The sequence below is a fragment of the Mesoplodon mirus genome (genome assembly GCF_964341445.2).
Source record: "Mesoplodon mirus genome assembly, chromosome: 9".
NCBI classification, from domain to species: Eukaryota; Metazoa; Chordata; class Mammalia; order Artiodactyla; family Ziphiidae; genus Mesoplodon; species Mesoplodon mirus.
This window is the reverse complement of record NC_138985.1, coordinates 46660034-46685505: the sequence shown is the minus strand read 5'-3', so window position 1 is coordinate 46685505 and position 25472 is coordinate 46660034. Positions and strand designations below refer to the sequence as shown.

Below are 25472 nucleotides of genomic sequence, written 5' to 3'. Positions count from 1 at the left end.
AGGGAGATCAGCTCGGTACTTTGTGACCGCCTGGAGGGGTGGGATAGGGAGGGTGGGAGGGAGACGCAAAAGGGAGGGGATATGGAAACATATGTATATGTATAACTGATTAAATTTGTTATAAAGCAAAAAAATAAAATAAAATAAATTAAAAAAAAAAAAAAAAGATACAGTAGGGATACAATGGTGTATGAACGTTGGGCTATACCATCTTCATTGACAGCATCTAGAACAGGAGTCACTCAAGAATAACTGCTCTTGACATTAGAGATCTTACATGTGTGGTGAATAGCAGCCTTGATGCAATAAATAATCTGTTTCAAGAACCAGAATGAATGAGAGATGAGAATAAAATACTGGATTAAGCTCCTTACGCTAAAGAGCAGACAAATAGATTCTAGATAAGGACATACTGGAGGTTCCACAGCCCTGAACATATGGGATTACCACTAAAGCTCCACGTCAGAAAAAATAGCCCTTAGATTTTAGAATCTCCAAGGGACTTTTTTACTCTACGAAGGGTACACTATTAAATATTTTATGCATTCTGTTATTATTAAAGGGTATAATCCTTCCCCTAAGGTGTGCTGGCCCCAGGGTCTTTGAACAAGTCTAGACCAGAATTAATTAGGAGCCATCATTTTCATTACAATATGTTATAATTATGTCTGCTTATTTCACACTGTTCAATATACTCCCTCCTGTTAAACTACAGCACAAGGCCTTTAGCACCTGTTGCTTATTTCTGCCAGACTGAAAATATTCCTTTCTCTTTATTATTCGTGTGCAAGGCTAAGATGAACTTGCCAAGAGTTGTCATTCTTGAATGCACCTGCCAAGTGTCAGATACTTTAATAGGTGAAATGCTTATAGCATATGCTGTGTTTTCCGCAGCTTCCAACTTCCAGTGCCCAGTATTTCACAAGAGATTGAATATATTCAGGATGACCGATCCATTCCTTGATACATGTATATGTGACCATATGCCCATGTGTATACAACACACTTATATAAAACCCCCTCCAGGTTAGCTTTGGCTGAGACTATATCTTACAGTAATTTACTACCGTACATCTTCAACTTTTTTTAAAAAAAGAATAAATCCCTTGGATTATACTTACTGATTTGTTGGCAGTTGTTTTCATGGCATCAGTCTGTGTACTAAAAACTAAAAGAATAAAATTGAGTTTTGGGCTTCAAGGTAGCACCCTATATCCTGTTTTGATAAGTTCTTTGCTTTCCTTTTCTGAGGATGCCTAATGCTTTTCCCACTCTTCTATTAGGTCTTCAATCCATCCAGATAAGAGTACTGCAAAGCTCCTGTAATTGAGGGATGGGGCCTAGAATAAAGGCATCCATCCTCGATATACTGAGGTACCCAGCAGGGTGAAGACGGAAAGGAATGCATCCCTTTTCCAAGAGTTATTCAACTTTATCCTGCCAGTCTCAGCAGATGTTATCAGAGGTGTGGAATGGAAGGAGGGGTAGAGAAGGTTTTCTAGAATGCTGACATGGGACTAATGCCAATAAAGATGGAGTGATGATGGTTCTGCTTTCATAGCTTTACCACATTCCCAAGGATGAGTGAGGGCTTCCACGTTTTGTTCAGTTTCCGAGGAGCCCATGTGTTTTATGTTTACCTTCCCTGCCCGGCAGAACATTAACTTCCCTTTCCTTGACAGACATCAAAAATCCATGTAAAACTTTCCTGCAATCCACAGTAAAACTGACGTCTGCAGCAGGAAGCAGTCTTATTTTATGAGCACCCTTCTTCAGGTAACCTCAAGATAGAACAATTTAGACAATTTTCCCTTTTGAAACAGTAGAGCAAAATATTCCTAGACCTCTCTCTCCCTCTTTTTCTCCCTCACTTTCTCTCTTGCTTTCACGCTCCCTCCCTCATATATGAAAACACCATTCAGAGCTCAAGCTGCTTGATAATTAAAGAAGGAATTATACATCCTAAGGCCTTTACTATTAGAATATACATGAGTTTAGTTCATGAACAGCAAGCTTTCACGAACCAAGTGGTCAAGAACCTTGCTGATATAGCACCACCAGAATGAAACCAAGGGACCTTTCTCAGAGGAAGAATTTCCCATATAAGTCTACAAAACTGTACACTGACAATTCATTACACCTTCTGGAAAGGGAGGTGTTGCTGTATAGGGCTATAGTCAAACTGGATTTTTCTTATCCTAAGTTAACTTATGCCTTGGTAACTGTACTTCCTTGGATGTGATTCAGTCACAAGTGGGATTTTCTGAGAGGTTCTTGGCACACTTAATTTCTAATTGATGCCACTGATAACATAAAAACAGGATTGGATTATACTTGAGGAAAAAAAAAAAGATTCTTCAGGTGTACTCCGAATGAGTTCATTTTATCCAGCAAAGGAACGGAAGAGCATCTGCAGGTAAGGTAGCTACACCTCTACTACCTGTAAGTAATAGTATTACTGGATCATTACCTAGGAAAACAACCCTCGAAAAACGTCAAAGCTGGTAGCTTTCAGAGGACTCAGAAAAGCACATAGGGGATAGAGTTCTCTTTCTTTCAGAGCCTAGGCCACTGATCAAAGAATTCCAAAGAGAATTCTGTGCACAGTCACTGATAAAATTTAAAAGGAGATTAGAGGCCCGTTTCCAGCCAGAATGATCTGAAAGCCCTGACATGTACCATTATATTGTTTGATGAACATTTCCAGAAGAATGAGATGTCCGTTTTGACCTTTGCAGTGTGAGTAACACATGTCGAAAGGAGGACAGAAGGCTTATTTTTATACAGATAGCAGAAAGCTGCTCTCCTTGCTAAGAAAGCATGGCAGGCTGATTTTGTCTTTCTTTTTTCCTTTGTAATTTGAAAGTCCTCCCAGATAAACCTTTGCAGTATACAACTTGGTTCTGACATCCTGGCTTTATGCCTCTAACTGTTTATAAGTCATGCAAGGAAGTCATCTATCTTGACCAATATGGCTCAGACATATTTTCCATGTTAATTACACATGTTTGGACTGACATTGCAGTGATACAATTTCATTTGTTTAAAACAACAGAGTGGATGGCTCTTTAACTCAACAAATGTAGGTAAAAATTCTTCCCAGAGTAAATGCAACAAGTCTGGAAATTATAAAGGCACAGGCACTAGTGGCTGAAACCCCAGAGACTAAGAAGCTGATATTCTGCAAAGATCCCTTATTTAGATTAAAAGCATGTTGGAAAACTACAACATAATTATCAAAAAATTATAATTATAATATATGTGTTAGACACTCCAACAAGATTGGTGTCCTAAAAATAATCACCAGTTGAAAAGGAAGCAGAAGCATTTTTAACTCTAACCCAATGGAACTATTCGAATTTGGGCTGTGTTTTTGAGCAGGACCTCCACATTTTTTTACACTTACCAGAACACCAGCAGTTAACCCCATAATGGCCAACTGCTAGTTATTACCCTACATTTGGTCCACAGCTGCATGGTTCTGCTCACTTTATTGTCATTTCAGCCCTCAGCCCATTAGATGCCTGGTGACCGCTTGCATGCAGAGGGGCCTTTGGTTAACTAAATCCCCATCAGGATCACAGCTGTTGTAAAACATTCGGTGACAAAAATATCCATGTGCAACGCATGGTAGATAAATTTGCGAGCCAATTTGAGCAAAACTTGAAAAACAAATGAGGGGACTAGTCGAATTCTCTGGCTTCTGAACTACATTTCCTCTATTTGGGGGGAATATGCTTTGTAACATTCCAGCATTCCCCTCTCAGTGCGACAGATGACTGGGGCTAAATTTCAGAGTGATAGGCCCAGTTAAGCAAAAATATACTTTTCCACCTTCCTTCACTCAGCCTCAGCAGTTAGAGAATGAATGTCATGTTCAATTATTCAGACAGATTCCTGACTGTGGCATAATACTAACGTCAGTATTGGGTATTTATTCACAATGTGCCTCAGCTTAAGACACCAAACCCTTGTTTCAGTTTCTTCCAGCCTGGAGGCCTAGCACAGTGGTTGCATATGTGCAAGTGTGTCTTACCCCAATCATGTGCAACAGCCAATGCTGCCAGGTCCAGTTCATCGCACAGAGGGCCCTGAAAGTGCCCTGTAGGTGATTATGGTTGGTGTTACAATGGTCAACCCCATGTCCGGTTATGACACTGAGAGATTGTGCTGATTCTGCTTCACCTCGCTACCTGCAAACGTTTAAAAACAGGAAGAAGACAAGGAGATAAATGACCTACACCCCAAAAATAGAATGAAGAGATCCATTTCTCGATTGTATCATTGAATGCCACTCCTTTGTCACATTTTGTCAAGATCCAAAATCAAGTAACAGATGTGATCTGAGACTCCCTTAGATCTAACTAAATTTAAACCCACAAAGGGAGAGTTGATTCTGGTTCTAACTAATCTGAAATTTGGTTTGTACATGCCTGTGTTGATTGATTGAATTCCTACCCCACACATATTCTGTTCATTCACTAAATTGTTGAGATGTGGCTTAACAGTCAGGGACCTAGATTTTTCTCCTCCATTAACTCATTCAGACATGTCTTAAGCACTCACTATGTGCCAGGCACTGAGGCTAAAATATTAATAAGTCACAGTCCTGGCATGCAAGGAATCTAGGGTTCAGAGGCATATAATCTCTCAAATGTAAGAGAGGGAAGATGCTTTTTTTTTTAACCCTTCCATTAATTCTCCAGTCCTCTGCTGCCATAAATTATACAAATTTATGAGAGGAAACAGTGCCATTAGTTAGTTTTAGGTATTTCCCCAACTTGGTGAGCTAGGAGAGAACTCGTGTATATTACCTATGCACGGATGAGTTATTGACTTCTTAGTAATGTTCATTGAGAAAAAAAGATTTTTTTAATTTTGAAACTAAAAATTATCAGGTAGACATCTGGAGCACAACTAATGTATTATGTGCATGAAGTTAAAAAATATAATTTATACATTCTAGCTTTAAAGAATTTAAGTCAGGGAAAACAAGATTATGACAAATAATTTAAAAACATAATTGTGTGTGTATGTCTATATATCTATGTAAGATGTGAAAAATTATGTATAGGAGAGCTCTTCATATAGAATGGTCAAGGCAAACTTAATTAGTTTAGATTCTCATAATCAAAATTATGTTGCTGCACTTCATGATATTTTACAGAGGGTCCCCTCCATCCATAAGATAAAGCACTGGAAGGGCTGTGTGGAATCCATAGGTGACTGCCACTCTGCTACATGAAGCCTGTAAGCTTATTAAAGATTTGATCTAGACCAGTGAATTCCAAGCCTACTTTGGTCTATCTCCCTTTTGGATCCCTATTTCTACATATTTTAGCTTTTTCTTCTTGTATCTCCTCTCTATTGGTTAATTCTGTGCTGTTATTTGAAGGCAGGTCATGGTTCATAAAATAGAGGTTTTCTCTAAAGTTAACAAAATAAAAAGAACTTTCTGGATTTGAATGTGAGCTTCTTCCTGACCAAGAAAACCTATAAGATATATCCCTTTACACTAAATATATAAACCTGGGGCCAAGGATTAGCGATTTCCCCTCCTCTAATGTAATAAGAAAGTACAATAGTAAACATTTTCTGAACTTGTTTAAAGTTTTTTTTAAAAAAATAGAGCAGCTCACTTCTTATATTTCTCATAATAGAGGAGAAATGAAGATGTGACATTCAGTTTAGTCCAAAAATTACGTATTGAGAGACTGTGTGTGTATCCATCCTAATAGCATGTATGTATATATGCTATTAGGCGAGATATTGTGAGCACAAAGGAAAATAAGACAGTCTCATACATAAAGTTACTTCTAATCATCAGAGAAGTAGAAGAGGAGCGAAGAGCTTAATCATGATACAGATAGATTAAAAGAAGAAGGGGGGCTTCCCTGGTGGCGCAGTGGTTGAGAATCCGCCTGCCAATGCAGGGGACACGGGTTCATGCCCCGGTCCGGGAAGATCCCACATGCCGCAGAGCGGCTAGGCCCGTGAGCCATGGCCGCTAAGCCTGAGCATCCGGAGCCTGTGCTCCGCAGCAAGAGAGGCCACAACGGTGAGAGGCCCGCGTACTGCAAAAAAAAAAAAAAAAAAAAAAAAAAAAAAAGAAGGAAACGTATCACAAAAATACAAGGATGAGCACCTGGTCCATACCAGATAGGCTCTCAGGAGGCAGGTAAACTAACTCTTACAAGAAAAGCAAAATTTAGGAAATCAAAGAAAAAGGAATGACACAGACTCTTACTTCCAAGGAAACAAACAGTTTTTGAAAAGAACAGAGACATACAATATGTTGAATTGTAGGGAACAGCAAATAACTCAATACAAAATGCAAGAGTTGGAGAGATAGAAGAGATTGGAAGAGAGGGCTTTATATACCAGATTACAGAGTTTAGAATTCATTACATGAGGAAGATGCATTAAAAATTTTTATGAAAAAGAATATCATAATGAGCTAATAAGGGCCTCTGCTAAGCACTATTTGCCATGAACAAGAAAAATAAACATATTGAATATATTCAGGAAATAAAATTGATACGATTTCACTTGGAAAATGTAGAGGAAAAGCTGGTGTCAAATGTGATTTGCAAGTTTTGCCTTGAGTGATTGCGTGGTAGATGTTACTACTTGAAATAAGAAACAGAAAAGGGAATGGGATCAAGAGCATAGGTGGAAGCCTTAAGGCTTAAATAGGAGGTAGGGAATAAAATATCTGAAACTACAAAGGAGATAAAAAGTAAAAATATAAATGAGTGTTTTACTCATCAATTTTTTCTGAAAGCTAGATAGATGTTTTCTGACAGATTCTTAAAGATTTTTTTTAAAAAGATTACACTTAAGGGCTTCCCTGGTGGTGCAGTGGTTGAGAGTTTGCCTGCCGATGCAGGGTACACGGGTTCATGCCACTGTCCGGGAGGATCCCACATGCCGCGGGGCAGCTGGGCCCGTGAGCCATGGCCACTGAGCCTGTGCTCCGCGATGGGAGAGGCCACAGTGAGAGGGCTGCGTACCGCAAAAAAAAAAAAAAAAAAAAAAATTACACTTAATAAGATTGAATCTGAAATTCAACCCTTTTAACTGAGAGAAATAATCCATATTCTGAGAATGATAACTAAGAACAGTATTTCCTATGAGCTCTAACTACAAAATTTTGTAATTTTAGAAAACATTACATCTCACTGTTACCTGAAACTAGATTTCTTTATGTAACATATAAGCTTTGGGCTTCCCTGGGGGCGCAGTGGTTGAGAGTCCGCCTGCCGATGCAGGGGACACGGGTTCATGCCCTGGTCCGGGAAGATCCCACATGCCACAGAGCGGCTAGGCCCGTGAGCCATGGCTGCTGAGCCTGTGCGTCCGGAGCCTGTGCTCCACAATGGGAGAGGCCACAACAGTGAGAGGCCCACGTACTGCAAAAAAAAAAACACAAACATATAAGCTTTGCATTTCATTTAAAGTGAAAATACTGTGCTATAAATCTTATAAAATAAATATTGGAAACTATACATTTCATGAGATATTATTCAATTTTTAATTAGAAAATTTGTAGGCCAGCCATTTATATGAGAGAGAGAGAAAGAGAGAGAGAGAAAGGTAATAATATGAGAGAGAGACAGAGAGGTAATATGAGAAAATATCCACACGCATTTAATAAAAATGAAATAATTTGACATCATTGTTTACCTATCAATTGGCAAAGTTGAAGAAATGGTAAGAAAACAAGCACTTTTAAATACTGTCAGTGGATAAAAAGAATTTCTTATATAGCAGTTTGAAAATATAGATTAAAACCTTTAAATTTTGCACACTGTTTTTTTTTTTTTTTTTTTTTTTTTTTTTTTTTTTGCAGTACGCGGGCCTCTCACTGTTGTGGCCTCTCCCGTTGCGGAGCACAGGCTCCGGACGCACAGGCTTAGCGGCCATGGCTCACGGGCCCAGCCGCTCCGCGGCATATGGGATCCTACCAGACCGGGGCACGAACCCGTATCCCCTGCATCGGCAGGCGGACTCTCAACCACTGCGCCACCAGGGAGGCCCTGCACACTGTTTTTATCAAGCATGTTATTTATAAATTATGGGTGTATTCAAGAATTAAGCTGCAAATACACACACACACACACACATATATATATAATCCCTGTTGTTTATGTATTACAAATGAAGTGGTAGTTTTTAATCAGTGTTTTTTAAATTTTAAAGAAAACATCATCCAATATTCAAAAATACTTAAAAAATGAAAATTTTCATATTTCTCAAAAGGACTTTTGAATGAGTATCTTAGTCATACTACACAGAACTTCCAAAAATCGTCTCCCGTTTATCTTCCCTAAAATCCTCATTACAGTTTGGTGGCTGCTCCCAATGTCTCTGATTCTCTATTAAAACTCTCCAAAACTTTTTTCTACAATTGAGCACTGACCATTTCTTCTCTCTCACCTCTTTTCTCCATCTTTTCAACTCAACATTTTTCTTTTCTTGCATGTGTCTTCCTCACATTAATTAACATAGCCTCTTAGACTTACACATTGCTCTAATTCCTCCGTTTCCTGGATCAACACAGCAAAACCCCACGCCTGAAATTGCCAAAACAAAGTATCCCTCCTCTTTGGAAGGTAGAAGAGAATGCTTTAGAAGAAGAGAGACAGCTGAAAATATGTATATATGTTAATTTTTGAAAGTATCTGTCATAGAGAATTTATCATATTTGTCATATTTATAATTGAGAATATTTGAAATTCTAATTATCCAACAACAGCTTGGTTACATTAATTATGCTAAATTGATGCAGTAGAATTTGATGACATAGCTTTCAAAAAGTTTGTGTATGTACCTATGAAGTATATTTAATGACAATATTCATATACTAAATTTTAAATCTCTAGTTTAAATAAACGTGTGTAGAGTTAATTTCTCCACTTTTTATTACTGGCTTTGTTGATACATCAAAATATATCAGTAGGATAAGAAATTATGTTTTTCCTTTGTCCTATGTTTTCTAAATGTTTTATAATTAAGTTATTTGTAAAGGTGAAAATCTTTACTGCTCTAATATAAATAACATGTTAAACTCAGAGAAATGAAAATGTGTCTAATTTCATCCAAACTGAATTTTTTTAGTCTCCAATTGACATTCACTTAAAATCATGTATGCTAGTAGTTCTAAAAACAGATGTGAGTTATTTTTAGCACTAACTTAAAAAATATAGAACAGTTTCCAACTATATTAATTTGCTAGGGCTGCCATAACAGAATGCCACATACAGGTGACTTAAATAGCATAAATATATTCTCACAGTTCTGCAGGCTGCAAGTCCAAGATCAAGAGGGTGGCAGGGTTGATTTATCCTGAGGCCTCTCTGCTTGGCTTACAGATGGCTGCCTTCTTGCTGTGTTCTCACATGGCCTTTCCTCGGTGCACGTGTATCCCTATAATCTCCTCCTCTTCTCATAAGGACACTAGTCCTACTGCCAGAAAGTGGATATCAAAATAATAGAAAGATACAGTTATACAGTAGCACTACTGTCTATTTTATTATATTTTAATTATTTGAAAGTGTGTTATCTACAAAATAACTGTTAACTAAGAAGTATAGGGCCTCCCTGGTGGCGCAGTGGTTGAGAGTCCGCCTGCCGATGCAGGGGAAACGGGTTCGTGCCCCGGTCCAGGAAGATCCCACATGCCGCGGAGCGGCTGGGCCCGTGAGCCATGGCCGCTGGGCCTGCGTGTCCGGAGCCTGTGGTCCGCAACGGGAGAGGCCGCAGCAGTGAGAGGCCCGCGTACCGCAAAAAAAAAAAAAAAAAGAAGTATAATTAATTGAAGATGCCTTTTTTCAGTAATGCTAAAAAATAGAAAGAGGCTGAATGTATTTCCTCCATTTTTAATCTAGCTGTGCCATTACAAGTGTCACATACACAACTGTGCTAACAGATACAGTCATCTAGAATGCATAGCTAGAAAGGAAATACTATACTCCAGGGAATGCCTTAAAAAAATTAGGAGAGCTACTCATTAGTTGTTCTTTGTTTTCTACTTTGGATTACATCAAACTGACCCAAACTCCTATTTATTACTAGTCCATTAAAACAAAAGCAAAGTTTAGACAGAGAACATTAATCAATTCATATTTCAATAAGCACAAAGACTACATAGGCCAATAAATCATGCAACCAGCTGTGTCTTTTTTTTTTTACAAGCATTGGTAAATAATCAGTTCGACTGAAATTAATTGCATCTTTTCTTCCCCCAATCCCTCATACACATAGCAGTGTGAAAGTATCTGGAGACAAAGAATAAACTGAGATTCAGTCATAAATAAGATAACCAATTTGTCATACAGACCAAGTAGTACATGGTGAGATCATTGAGTTCTTATGTATATAGCCAAAGCAAAACGGAGTGCTAAGAAATTAGATCACAAATTTTTCCAAGGGACATAGGTAGTTTTTCAATGTGTAAAAATTCATCCATATATGAGGACTCTTTTTCCTTTTGTGGTATCACCATCATAATGATTTTATTTACCCAATTACTTTTCTTAAACTTTCATCAAATAATTTACTCAAATGATTTCTGATTGTAACACTTTGTTGGAATTGTGGTTTTCTATGATTAGCTATGTGAAATAAGTCATCTCATGACCGGAGGCTTCTACTTCATCCACTACCTATACCAACTTGGCAAAAATCCATGCCCAGAAACTTCCTAAAAAATGAAGTATCTTTCCTCTTTAGAAAGTAACACATGAGAGTTGATTCAGGTTGCTTTTATGTTAAGTATTCAAAACTATACCCTACAGTGTTAACTACAGTCACCATGTTTTACATTAGATCCTCAGACTTTATTTACCTTATAGCCAAAAGTTTATACCCTTTTACCAACCTCTTCCCATTTCCCCTACACTTCAGCCCTTGGCTACCCCTTTTCAACTCTCTCTGTATGTGTTTTTATTTCTTTTTTAAACGTCCCCATATATGTGATATCTTGCAGTATTTGTCCTTCTCTGTGTGGCTATTTCACTTAGCATAATACCAAAAGGTCCATCCATTTTGTCAAAAATAGCATGATTTCCTTCTTCCTCATGGCTGAATAATATTTCATTATATATATATATATATATATATATATATATATACACACACACACACACACACACCACATCTTCTTTATCCATTCATCCATTGACTGACATTTAGATTGTTTCCATATCTTGGCTATTGTGAATAATGCTGCAATAAGCTTGGGGATGCAGATATCTCTCTGATATCCTGTTTTTATTTTCTTTGGATATATGAAGTATGAGGATCTAATGTAAAATATGGTGACTACAGTTGATAACACTACATTGTTTAATTGAAATTTGCTAAAGGAGTGGAACTTTAATGTTTTCACCAAAAGAAAAACAAACAAAAAAAGGTAAATATATGAGGTAATGGATGTGTTAAGTAGATGGAGGGAATCCTTTCACAGTGTATATGTATATCGTATCGTCACAATGTACACTTTAAATACACTTTACAATTTTATATGTCAACTGTACCTCAATAAAACTGAAATTAAAAAAAAAAACTACTTTGCAGCCGATTTTTCTTATTCTTCTGGGGACATAATGAGGACTAATTCTGTCGCATCTCACACTGCTGTTTACTTTGGTCAGCCCTAAATCTGAGTCTTCCAAGTCATCTATTAACTCTAGGACTGCTGAGAAGCAACACAGCCTGGTAGTTAGGAACGCAGATCTAAAATCAGGCTGCATGCACTCTAGAGCTCGCGAGCCACAGCTACTGAAGCCCGAACGCCTAGAGCCCGCGCTCTGCAACAACAGAAGCCACTACAATGAGAAGCCCGCGCACTACAACGAAGAGTAGCCCCCGCTCACGCAACTAGAGAAAGCCCGCGCATGCAGCAACGAAGACCCAGCGCAGCCAAAACTAAATAAAATAAATAAATTTATTTAAAAAATTATACTAAGTGAAAGAAGCCAGACACAAAAGGTTTTATATTGTATGACCCTGTTTATATTAATTGTCCAGAATACGCAAATCCATAGAGTTCGAAAATAGATTAACGGTTGCCAAGGGATATGGGGAGTTACTGCTTAATGAGTATGGGGTTTCTTTTTGGTATGATGGAAATATTCTGGTACTAGATAGTGTTGATAGTTGCACGACTTTGTGAATATACTAAAAACCACTGAATTGTAAACTTTATGTATACATTTTATGGTATGTGAATTATATCTCAATTTTAACAGTAAAAAAAATTTAATCAAATCAAATCAAATAAAATCAGGCTGCAACTTACTGTGACTTTGGGCAAATCATTTAAATTTCCAGTGCATTAGGTTCCTCATCTGCCAAAGGGGGAGATACCACCTACCTCACCTGTTAGAAGGGTTAAATGATAATATTGGTTAAGCATTTAAACAATGGTTAGCACATAGCAGCCTCAAACAAAGAAATACAGTATATCCCTTGATCTGACCAAATGCTGCCCTCCCTTCCAAACCTTTTTCCTAGGCCCAGAAGAGGTAGGGCCAGCTTCACGGGCATGCTACCTGTGCAGTCACGCAGGACCCCACACTTAGAAGGGCCCACATTTGACATAATGTTTTGTTGCCATCTTGAAATACATAACGATTCTTTTCTTTTTTTTTTTTTTTTGTAAATTCATTTATTTATTTTTGGCTGCGTTGGCTCTTCGTTGCTACGCGCGGGCTTTCTCTAGTTGCAGCGAGTGGGGGTGGCTCTTCATTGTGGTGCACGGGCTTCTCATTGCGGTGACTTCTCTTGTTGTGGAGCACGGTCTCTAGGCAGGCAGGCTCAGTAGTTGTGGCTCATGGGCTCTAGGGCGCAGGCTCAGTAGTTGTGGTGCATGGGCTTAGTTGCTCCGTGGCATGTGGGATCTTCCCGGACCGGGGCTCGAACCCACGTCCCCTGCATTGGCAGGCGGATTCTTTTTTTTTTTTTTGCGGTATGCGGGCCTCTCACTGTTGTGGCCTCCCCCGTTGCGGAGCACAGGCTCCGGATGCGCAGGCCCAGCGGCCATGGCTCACGGGCCCAGCCGCTCCGCGGCATATGGGATCCTCCCAGACCGGGGCACGAACCCGTATCCCCTGCATCGGCAGGCGGACTCTCAACCACTGCGCCACCAGGGAGGCCCGGCAGGCGGATTCTTAACCACTGCGCCACCAGGGAAGTCCCGAAATTCATAATGATTCTTGAACATGATGTCCTGCATGTCCATTTTGCACTGGGCCCTGAAAATTATGTAGCCAATCCTAACAATATACTATCCTGAGATTTCCTTATCAATTCAATCTCTTCTCTGAGCATTATCTTTAACTTCTTACCTTAAGTCCTGGTGATACCATTTTCCTTGTCTGACGCACAGGTTTTTTTTTTTTTTTTTTTTTTTTTTTTCTATTATACCCCATATACCACAGGACCAGAAGGTAAGGGGTTGGCTATGTATCACTCCCTCCCATTTGAAGCTTGCACCATCAGACTAAACCACCCACTACATCTCCTTCTTATTCTCATATCTGGATCCAGTTAGTCCCTCTTGACTCATTCTCTTCTCCATCTCAACTCATGCCATCATTCTTGGTAACTTCAGGATGCATATGGATGAACCATTTACCCTGCCTGTCAGATCCTTCCCTTCCTCACCTTCAATTACCTGTTCCTCCACCCGCTCTACCAGTGATGCTGGTTGCATCAGCAGTAACTCACCATCCCTGAAAACTTAAAATCAGTCACTCCCTCCCCTGGCTGCCAACTGCTGTTCTTTCGGCTTGCATTCCCAAGTACTCATTTTGCAAGAATTCCTCGACTTCAGTGAAACATCTAACCCATTGACTTCACATTTCACTCTCTTCCAACTTAATTATGTTTCCTCTTCCCCCTTTAACCTGGCTTTTAGTCTATGTTTCTTAACTGAAATAATTCCCTTTTAATTATTTTACCTTGCTTGCCTCCTTTTTTCTCTAGCATGTCCCCCTGAAAAATCCCAAATATTGGCTGAAACCATTTAAAAATTTTTTTTCACGCCAGCATCTGAGAAGCTAAATGTAACTGTAGATAAACAACTAGGAAGAATACAACCACTTTAAATTTATGCTAAAATTTTCATACAGCTATTTAACACTGCCAGGCAATCCTACTGCACTCACATAGTAGTTTCATTTCCGCAAATAGAATCATAAACAGCATTTTTATACTCTCTTCAGTCTTTTCAAACTACTGCCCATGTCTCTGCTCCCCTTCATTGCAAGGTTGCTAGGATTTTTTTTTAGTACTTATTAATCCTATTTCCTGCCATTCATTATTCAACTTATGACATTGTAGGTTTTTTCCCATCACTCCCAAGAATCTATTCTTTGGTTACAGTCCCTTATGACCATCATCTTGCCAAATCTGCTGTTCTGTCCTCTTCTTACTTGACCTTCACCAGCATTCTATGGTTGACATTCTCTCTTCCTTTGGTTTCCAGATATTTGACACTTTTCTGTCTTGCCTTTACCTACCTCCTCACTGGTGAGCTCTTCTAAGATTCTCTTTCCTCTTAATATTTGCCTGACTCAATCCTGGTGTGTGATTTCCTTGGTTGCTCTTATCCAATTCCATGGTGTAAATACCATCTACATAAGGTGAAAAACGACCCGTTTGCCAAGGAATAAGAGGATTCCCAGGTCTTAGAACTTTCAGTCCTAAAACAGGGAGAGTCCTGGGCAAACTAGGATGATTGTTCACATTTTACCTATGTGCTAATAACTCCAAAATTATGCCTCTAGTCCACACCTCTCTGATGAGCTTTATTTCCATTTTGGTGTGTAATATACATTTCAAACTCAAATTTGTCCAAGCCAGAAATCTTGATTTGTGCCTTCAATTTTTTCTTCTCCCATTAGCCCCATCTCCATAGATATCATAATAATGTACCAGTTCTGGGCTTCCCTGGTGGCGCAGTGGTTGAGAGTCCGCCTGCTGATGCAGGGGACACGGGTTCGTGCCCCAGTCCGGGAGGATCCCACATGCCACAGAGTGGCTGGGCCCGTGAGCCATGGCCAGTGAGCCTGTGCGTCCGAAGCCTGCGCTCTGCAACGGGAGAGGACACAGCAGTGAGAGGCCCGCGTACCGCAAAAAAAAAATAATAATAATAATAATAATAATAATAATAATGTACCAGTTCTTATGTCAAAAAAAAAAAAAAAAAGGAGAGAAAAGGGAAGGGAAGGAAACTAGAAATCATCCATGGCTCCTCATGACTCTTCCTTTTCTATCCTCCAGTCCAGTTACCACCACCTGGTCCACTCCACCACCATCTCCTACTTGCACCACCACAATAGTCTCCTAACTACTCCCTGGTTTAACTCTTGATCCTTTCCAAACCACTCTGCATGATGAAAGCTGGTACAATTCTAGTTTTAAGCTAGAAAATTCTTTTGTACAATATATATATAAAGAGTCATTTCTTTTTAAAACATTTCAATGGCTTACCACCTCTTTGAGAATAGCAGCCAAACATCTCTCCAGGTCTTATAACAGTGCTTCTCTATCAACCTGTGGAGAGGATAAGTTTGTTTTAGTTTATGCTTTTGTTTTTTCTCTATTGCACCATGGATTGACATGCGGTCCTACTGCATATGACTGGAAGCAATCTGCAACATGAGCTGCACCATCCAAGTTCAAACTCACCTGAACTGAGGTGAGTCTGGTGATCAAGGGCCGGAATCTCAGCAATGTCAAGCTGCTATAAAGGTTTTAAAATTTAAGTACTTTTCCTGTTTGCTGACTAGAAGTGGTTCAACTCAAACTTTTATTAGCAGTGGTCTATAAGTCTCTGCCTCCCTGACCTTAATCCACACCACCTATCCATGTGCCCCCAACACAGCTGGTGCCCTGGCTTCCTTTCTGCCCTTCAAATGAACTGTCAGGCCTGTGGATTCAGCTTAGAATATTCTTTGTCCAGCTCTCCACAATAAAGCTTATTGTTATTCTTCAGGTCTCAACTCAGACACTTTCCTCAGAGAGGCTATCCCAAAGGCTCCCTCTCTCAGTAAATGGTCTCTAATTACTCTCTGAATCATAATAGAGTTTATTCCCTTTACAACACATTCTAGAATGTTAACATATTTTTAATTTTTGTTTTTTAATGTGTTTTAAATTTTGAAATTAATTAGGGCTAGTATAATAAGTAAAACCATCCTTTGCTTGCCAATTCTACACTTTCTGAGGAAACCAGAATTAATAAATGGATGTGTATCATCTTTTCAGTACAAATACAAACACACACCTTTTTTTTTTTAATGGACTCATTCTCTACATATTACTCTGTGAAATAATTTTTCACCTAAGAATATATGTTAGACATTTCTAAAGTCTATAGACCAAGACTACACTATTTTATGGTTTCTCTTGAAGCAGGTATACATAACTCAGGTAGGTAGTTTTACATAAATGAGATTTTTGGTTATGTTTTTAATTTACAAGGCTTGTTTTCTTGGTTTGCCTACTTCTTCTCCGTTCCCTTTCTTCACCTTCATCAATTCACCCTCCCCCATTATGATTCTTGTAAAAACTCTGCCACTTTTTATAGTGTGTGTTGTGTGTTGTTCTAGTTGTTTCTCTGCATCTTGCTTTTCTCACTCAACAACTCACTGTCATAATCACTCCAAGACAAATGACACAGGTCTTACTCACTGTTTGTAATTGCTTTTTAATAGCCCATAGTGTAAATGTATCATAATTTTTTCTCAGTTGAAGGCCATTCACTCTTTCAGACTTTTGCCTCTACGAAAAAGTACAATAAACATCCTTGTATGTATATTTTTTTTTTTTTTTTTTTTTTTTTTTTTTCTTTTTGCTGTATGCGGGCCTCTCACTGTTGTGGCCTCTCCCGTTGCGGAGCACAGGCTCCGGACGCGCAGGCCCAGCGGCCATGGCTCACGGGACCAGCCGCTCCGCGGCATATGGGATCCTCCCAGACCGGGGCACGAACCCGTATCCCCTGCATCGGCAGGCGGACTCTCAACCACTGCGCCACCAGGGAGGCCCCCTTGTATGTATATTTTTATACAGTGGTGCTTTTACTTCTGAAGAATGGGGTTGCTTCTAAGGCTATGGTTATTTAAAATTTTAGAGGCACTGCTAAATTGTTTTCTAAAAAGATGAGAATAATTTATAATTCCAGTAGCAAAGAATATGTAATTTCCTTCATACCCACCAGCAGTAGGTTTATTGAAATTTTATAATTTTGTCAGTTGGTGATGGTAAAGTGATACTTCCTTGTTATTTTAAGGACAGGAAATTTGAGTTTACTCTTTTGTGAATTCCCTATTCATATCCTTGATGTATTTTTCTATTGAGTGGTTTGTCTTTTTCTTTACAATTTGTAAGGATTCTTTCTGTATTATAGACATTAAACGCTCATCATCATCTGGGTTGCAACCTTTTATGTTCTCCCAATTCTATCGTTTGTCTGCTGACTTTATTTATGTTAGTGTAGTGGACATTTGTCACGTTTGTGGCTGTTCCAGGATCTACTGAACACTTTTTCTGTATGTGGATGATTTTCCACTTATGAGTTCTGTCTCCTAAACCAGAAAGTAGAAACTTGCTTTCCCAGGTTCCCTTGCAGCTAGGGTACTAGAACATGCCCCAGCCCCTTCCTATCAGATTCACCTGCACATAACTCTAAGGTGGAAATGATCAAGGAAAGACAGTGACTGTGGTATTGATGTCCTACAGAGACAGCAGTGCTATCTTCTCAAAAGCAGCCCCTCACTATAGTTTGGGCATTTTCCCTTCCAAATTGCTTTTCTGAACATACAGTTAAAATGTATGTTGTTTTCAACCAAGAACCTTAACTGATACTGATATCAATGTGTATACAAAAGTTATAATTTTTATGTCAACTATATCTCTTTATTTTTCCTGGGTTTCTGGTAATGTTACGAAGTTTCCCCTTAACGCTTATATTGTATAGATACCCTTGGTGATTTTCTTCTGTTTTATTTTTAAATTTTAAATCAATAGGGAACAATTAAATGCACATATATTTGTATTTTTATGTTTATGTGAATATTTATAAACAATATATACATGTAAATATTATACGGAGAGAGAGAAATCAGTGCTGTCCAACAAAACATTTTGCAAAGATGGAAACCTTCTATAATCTACACTGCCCAATAAAGTAAACACTAGCCACACTTTAAAACATGACTAAAGCAGCTGAGAAACATAATTTTTCAATTTAATTTAAGTTCCATTAAAATGTAAATAACACTTGTGGCTAGTGGCTACAGCACTGAACAGCACATATAGTGAGAGTGGACCCAGCTTAGTTTCCTTCTGGATAGCTAACTGTCATCCCCACTTAATAAATAAGTCATTCTTTTCCCACAGAATAGAAATACTAACATTCCCATATATGAAATTTTCATATGCAGACATTTATTTTCTAGATTCTCTATTTTTTATGGATCCATATGGCTAATACCATATTGATTTGACTGTAGTGACTTTATAGTCTGATGAATAATGTGTGAAGCATATTTCGCAGCTTCTGATTCTCCTATAATCAAACTTTTCTTGGCTGCTTTAGACATATATTCTTCCAAGCGAACTTTTATATCATTGTATCCAATTCTAAAATCAGCCTTGATGAAGTTCTATTTATTAGTGCCTCAAATTTATAGGAGAATTTTGAAGAATTGACATTTTTAGTGTGTTAATTCTTCCCATCCAAAATCACACTATGTTTTTTCATAGTTCAAAGATTGTTTTATGTCCTTTAATATTCTATGAGTAAGATTCACAGATTTTTTTTAACATAGGTCCTGTGTTTTCTTTTTAAAAGTTATCTGTGAGAATATTACGCTGTTTACTATAAACAGATGTCTTTCCATTTTCATTGCCATTTGCTTATAGACAATATAGACAAAAGCTCTTGGTTTTAACATATTTATCTTGTTTTTATCTTAAATTCTCTTATCCATTATTTTTCATTGATTCTGATTTTAATTAGAATCTTGGGGTTTCTACACATATAATACTGTCATTAGGAAAAAAAAACTTCTATTTTCTAATGTTTTTACTAAATTTTTTTTAACTTACCATTCCAAAGCAATGGCAGCAGTAGAAATTTACATCTCATTTTTCATATTAATTGCAATGAGAATTTTCTAACTTAATGACAATTAGTTTAATTTGAGGTTGATTATTTTGTCATATTTTATTCTTATTAATTCATAAAATTAAAAAAAAATCTTTATTGGAGTATAATTGCTTTACATTGTTGTGTTAGTTGCTGCTGTATAACAAAGTGAATCAGCTATGCGTATACATATATCCCCATATCCCCTCCCTCTTGCGTCTCTCTCCCACCCTCCCTATCCCACCCCTCTAGGTGGTCACAAAGCACCGAGCTGACCTCCCTGTGCTCTGCAGCTGCTTCCCACTAGCTATCTATTTGATATTTGGTAGTGTACATATGTCAGTGCCACTCTCTCCCTTCATCCCAGCTTACCCTTCCCCCTCCCCGTGTCCTCAAGTCCATTCTCTACGTCTACGTCTTTATTCCTCTCCTGCCCCTAGGTTCTTTAGAACCTTTTTTTTTTTTATATTCCATATATATGTGTTAGCATATGGTATTTGTTTTTCTCTTTCTCATTTACTTCACTCTGTATGACAGTCTCTAGGTCCATCCACCTCAGTACAAATTACTCAATTTCATTTCTTTTTATGGCTGAGTAATTTTCCATTGTATCTGTGTACCACATCTTCTTTATCCATTCATCTGTCAATGGACACTTAGGTTGCTTCCATGTCCTGGCTATTGTAAATAGTGCTGCAGTGAACACTGTGGTACATGACTCTTTTTGAATTATGGTTTTCTCTGGGTATATGCCCAGTAGTGGGATTGCTGGGTCATATGGTAGTTCTATTTTTAGTTTTTTAAGGAACCTCCATACTGTTCTCCATAGTGGCTGTATCAATTTACATTCCCACCAACAGTGCAGGAGGTTCCCTTTTCTCCACACCCTCTCCAGCATTTGTTGTTTGTAGATTTTCTGATGATGGCCATTCTGACTGGTGTGAAGTGAAACCTCATTGTAGTTTTGATTAATTCATATAATTTTTTTAGAATGTATTGATATTACCATATGATTTTTTTAATAGATTGATGTATGTCATTATACTGATAGGTTTCTGGATATTACAACTATCTCTTTTTTTTACAAAGATCTTTGTGTATTTACATAGGAGTTTGAGCTGCATTTTTGTTTTTTATGATAACTTCATAAGGTTTTATATTAAGAATTTTTTCCAGGGGAGTAGTAGCTTAAGTAACATAGGAATTATCTATTTTTTTATAAAGACTTGATACAATCCAGCTGGGAAAATCTGTGGCCTTAGTGGCTTTCATTAATGGCAGATTTTTAACCTTCTCAATCACTTTTTGATTATTGACTTTTTTTTTGCCTTCTCTTGGGATAATTTTAGAAATTTAAATTACGTTAGAAAAGCATCTATGTCACCTATGTCTAAGGTTTTCAGATTTGTCGTCATAGAATTGTCTGCAGACATACTTTATTATTTTATTACTATTTTAATCACACCTCTAGTTATGTCTCATATCTCATTCCCATTCTTGCATATTTTGCCCCTTTCTAATCCCTTAATCAGGCTTCTTTTTCTTGCTCTTCAAATCTCACTTGACTTTCAGTATAGTTCAGTAGTTGAAGAAAATGTGATCTCTGAAGTCTGAATAGCTATAATTGTATGCTATTATAAAACATTTGTCACTGTGAATAATAATAAATTCTATTGTTACCTTGAGTCTTCAAATATAGCTCAATCAGAAGGTCTACTCCCATTCAGTGATCAAAACTCAGTCCCCTGTTGAGGGCCTATCGGGGGAAGAGAGGAGAGATGGGGCACAAACTGTATTTAGTAAGCAGGTGAGGGCAACTGTTTGTTGGCAGCGATCAGGAGTAGAAGGAAGCAAAGAGAACAAGAAATTTCTTGTTTGACCGGCATTGTTATGAGCTGGCGTGGTAACCCCTGAGGCCTACAGACATAAAGCTGACTCTGAGAGTATTTCTTAGGTTCTTCAGCAACCTCCATCTCTAGGGAAGAGGTTGGTTGATTACTCCTTTTGTATTCATCGAGAATCCTTCAGGATCTGGGCCTCTTCAGTATCTCTCCCTTGAGATCACATCCTCTCCTTCAGAGAGGAGCCTGCAGAGACTGAGATGATCTCATGCAGGTTCTTTCTCACGCACGGCCCGTATATGGTGTGGGTCGGATGGCTCAGGTGTCTTTACTTTGAGAACTTCTAAGCACAAGAGTTAGTCCCTGCTTCCTCCCCTCCTTGGCTTATCTACCAGCTGCTGGCTAGTCACTCATTTGTGACCTTTATACTTAACAGCCAAAGTCAGACACTAGGCTCCGGTGTCTCCCCCAGTCTGCCATGGACTGAACTAGATTCTCAATGTTCTCTTAAAGCCCTCTCTTTAGATCTGAAGTGAAGAACAAAATAATCCCCACCTTCTGCCTTTATAGTGTGGATTCACAGAGCAGCTATTTCTAAATAATTCCTTTACTAAATTATAACAACGGTTCAGTCTCAGAAAAATGAACAAACTTAAGCAATTTTAAGCAGAAAAACGATTAACTCACTTAACTGGTGCCTACCAATCTGGGCAAGGCAGCAGAGGAGGCTCCAAGTGGGCCTGGAGGACTGACTTCCAACCACTGCAGAGAGGACCCATCAGGCCTTGGCCACTCCTGCCACCATCAGGAAACTCCACCCGACACTATGTACCAGTTTCTACTGCAGTTCCTGAGGATGCAATGGTGAGCAAATCAGACAGTAAATTCCTGCAACCATGAAATCTTACTTTCGGGGGGAAATTGGGAATGGGAGACAGGGAGCAAGTGAGGTAAATATGTAAAATATACATTATGTTAGATGCTAATGATTGCTATGGAGACAGATAAAACAGAGGCAGTTTGCAAGTAGGTTTTTACAGTTGAAACATTGTTACTTTTCTTACAAGATTGACACATACAAACATATCTGAACATTTTTTGAATAATCCTTGATATTTTCTGCACGTATTACCTCTTGGGATAATGCCCCAAGTCTCTCAGCCAGTCTCTCTGCCAGTAAATGGGGAGTGAGAATTCGAACTCAGGACTGGCTGTCTCCAAAGCACATGCTCTTTCCACTACCCACTATTTTTTATAGTAAAATATAAATGAGTTTTAGATTTGCCACATCTCAGTTCTTTTATTAATGTGTATATAATTAAGAATTGATATCATTTAGAGAAATCACTGAATCTAAGTAGGTTAAAGCAAATGCCTTTGGGTCTTTCTAGTCATAACGCCATTCCTGGAAAGTTCTGAACACCTGTCTTAATGCCTAGTTATTGCTCAATCTGAAAACGTGGTGCCTTGAGTTGGACCTTGGAAGATGGTAGCCAAGATGGCTGCAGAGTTGGTGAGGTGTGTTTGGTGTTATCTGTACATTCTCCCAGAACTGCTCTAGTCCTTCCAGCTTATATATTGAAATGCTCAGGAGTAATCGCCATTCTTAACAGACTGGATCTTGTCCAGGCCCAGATTCTTGGGCTCCTCTGAATCTCATATAATGGCCCCAGAATCAAACCCTATTAACTGCTAAGGACCACCCAGGAGTAGCCCTTAAACTGGATGTAGACATATCGAATTTCCCAGAGCTCCTTCAAGCTAAAGTGGGTCACCCAGACCACACAGAGGCAGGACAGGAGATCTAGTGGAGTTCTGGTTTGGACTCTACTTCCAAAGAATGTGTGATGTCTTCTCCAGCACTGAGAAAACAAGCCAGAAAGGCTAGAGCCTATTCACTCATGGAAACAACTTGGGTGCAGTGTATCATCCTACCACTTGGCTTCAGTAATGTGCATGAGTATCCACTGTCCTCATCTGAGGATCACAGCTTATGAATCCTAAATTGTGAATTTTCCCAAGAATGTTGTAAAAGCCATCTCTCCAGTCTAGCCTAACCAATAGATTAAAGAAAGCTTTCACTTTGTTTTTCTCTCAATTGTCTTTGTCTGATTCTTGGTAAATTCAGATTATTTTCATCAGTATTTTTCTAGAAAATTATTAACTAGGTAATTATATGTGCATTACAATTTTTAGATGACATGTGTTATATATGTGGAAGAGTCACATCTTTGCCATTCAGTTTATTTCTGCCCATGAGTTTTGGGAACAACACAATCAGAAATATCTACAACATGAAGATTATATCAGAGTGAATTCTGTGAACTGACAGTAGTAAATTGGGATCTGCTTTACTTTTTTTAAAGCCTGATTGTGCTGGTACAGTAGTTGAACTTACACCTAGTTGTATGTCTTTGTTTTATATGAGCAAAAGTGGAAAGTGATAAATGAGCATATTGAACCATTCTCTAGCTGAGAATTTTTGACCTTCTGAGTATCTATTACCACTGCCATGTTCTAAGACTTTCTACTAAATCCCTTGAGCAATCCCAAATTGATATTGTTATTTAGAAGAAATTTTTCTTGTGTAAAGAGATATTAGTATGGTTACACTACAAGTCACCATATAATTTGATCTAAGCATAGCAATGCCTCTGAAAAACCCAGGATGCTGTTTTTCCTTTAACCATCCATCAACCCGATGACTGAGAATGTAAGACAATTTTATTTATGATATTCCACTTTCCCCCGAAACCAAGAACAAGAGGTCTCATCAGTTTATAAAATATTTAAAATTTCATCTAAGATAGATAAATAGATGTGCAAGTGATAGTTCTATAGAAAAAAGAGAAAATTCTGCTAATTTGTCTATTTCTTAAATAAGAGGGGTGGGGGGCTAACCCAAGAGTCATTTGTCAACCACCATGTGGAATCACTTATGCCAGACCGGGCCATCAATTAAATTGGAAAGCACTGCACTGCACTTTCTAGATTGTAGAAAAAATGCTTATACAAATGAAAAAGAGGGAGCAGCAAGACTGTACCTGGTTGATCCAATCCCCCAAGTTCCTCCAGTTCTATTACCATAGATTGTCTTTCATCACCTCCTGGATTTTCACTACAACTTCACTGCAATACCAGCATCCAGTTACATATGCACACCACTGGTTAGCAGACACCCTAAGAAATCTCTCCAGTTTAGTCATTTATGTGTCAGTGAGCAGGGAGCCCCACTTCCCTCATTGTCAGAAAACTTACTTCTGCAGGACTGGAGTGATGGCCAGACATTTACAAGCCATTTTCTTTGGCTGACAATTTAGTTTTTAAACCCTTAATGGAGCATCTGCAACTACTGTTTTATTGACATAATTTCAAATGCAGTTGTGTTTCCAGTAATCTGTGACAGTTTTAAAAGTTTGAAGAGACCAGGAGCTGGAGACAACAGTAGAGCAGATGTGTTTCACTGGGATTTGTTAACATCTTACTAAGCTACATTATAGAGACATTTCAGGAGGCAGGCATCAGCTCAAGCAACAACTCATCTTTAAACACACATACTTCCATGTCAAGTGATAAAATGAGAACACACAAGCCACCAAACACCCAGCCCAGTATGCAACTATCATAGATATATATAAGGTGAATGAGTAAAACACAGTCTCGTAAGTGCCACGGCACAGTCATGTTATTAATTTTAAAGAAAATACACTTATTCATTAAGAAATGAAATAACCACTGAGCACCTATTATATGCAAGACACAGCCTTAGGTTCATGGGATCCATCAGTGACTAAGTTACATGAGTTCAAGGAGCTTCTATTCTGGGGGGGGGGTCGGAAGGGGAGGGAGTGGCAAAATCAGACTGAAACAAAAATAACAAGTAAATTACAATTCTTCCCAGAAGGTGATAAGTGCAATGAAAAGATGAACAAGTGGAACACGGTAAGGGAGCTCCAAAATACAGGGATTGGGGAGGGGTGTCAGGTCACAGAATCTTAGTCAGTATACTGTCTGACAAAGTGATATTTGAACGCTTAAAGGATGTGAGGGGATTAGGAATTATTTTTAAACAATAAATTATCAATTAAATATGAAAGTATAAAAAATTAATATGATAAATTGCACAACAATCTGATAAACAGAGCTGAAAACTAAAGTAAGTTGTCAGAGAGCAATGACGGTAAAAACAAACTCTCCTCAATTCTCACTGTACTCCTCCCAACTGCTTCTTTTCCATAACTCCCTTCTTCCTCATTTCCTGCTTCGCTCTTCTCTTCTGTCCCTGACAAATTCACATGCTTTTTCTCCCTTGATAGGTGTATTTTTTAAATTACATGAATAACTAGAAGTGCTTCCAAGAATACATTATTATCTCCCCAGGAAACCAACACACCCACTTACCTTATTCTTGCTAGAAACACCTTTTTTTCTTTACTCAGGTTGTGACCATCGGAATTATAGTAAGCGCT

At 38.4% G+C, this 25472-nt stretch overlaps 1 long non-coding RNA gene across 1 annotated transcript; it reads right to left on the bottom strand.

The window, feature by feature from the left end:
- Positions 1-25472, bottom strand: LOC309810851. The gene is made up of 9 exons (XR_014295065.1): positions 25405-25472; positions 21691-21853; positions 20843-20918; positions 15502-15564; positions 12305-12384; positions 9297-9468; positions 4037-4193; positions 1122-1161; positions 1-314 (listed from the first exon to the last, which is right to left on the bottom strand). It is a non-coding gene; the product is annotated as an uncharacterized lncRNA (long non-coding RNA).